Source organism: Brassica oleracea, chromosome C2 (assembly GCF_000695525.1).
Source record: "Brassica oleracea var. oleracea cultivar TO1000 chromosome C2, BOL, whole genome shotgun sequence".
In the NCBI taxonomy this organism is placed as follows: Eukaryota; Viridiplantae; Streptophyta; class Magnoliopsida; order Brassicales; family Brassicaceae; genus Brassica; species Brassica oleracea.
Window position 1 is genome coordinate 13,995,221 of NC_027749.1, and position 227 is coordinate 13,995,447.

The following is a 227-nucleotide window of genomic DNA, read 5'->3' on the forward strand; positions in this document are numbered from 1 at the left end:
GTTCATACAATCAGAAAAGTGTTTATTATAGGGTAAGAAACAAATTTTTGACTTCATAATCAGTCTAAGACACTTAATAAGGGTTATATAAGTGTTATTCTAACCGCAAAACGTTTAAATAACAGCGACATATTGAGGGAAAAAATCGTCGGTATGTCGTCGGAATAACGTTATTCCGACGACATACCGACGAAACAAGTCCTCGGAAATAACTCCTCAGAAATTCC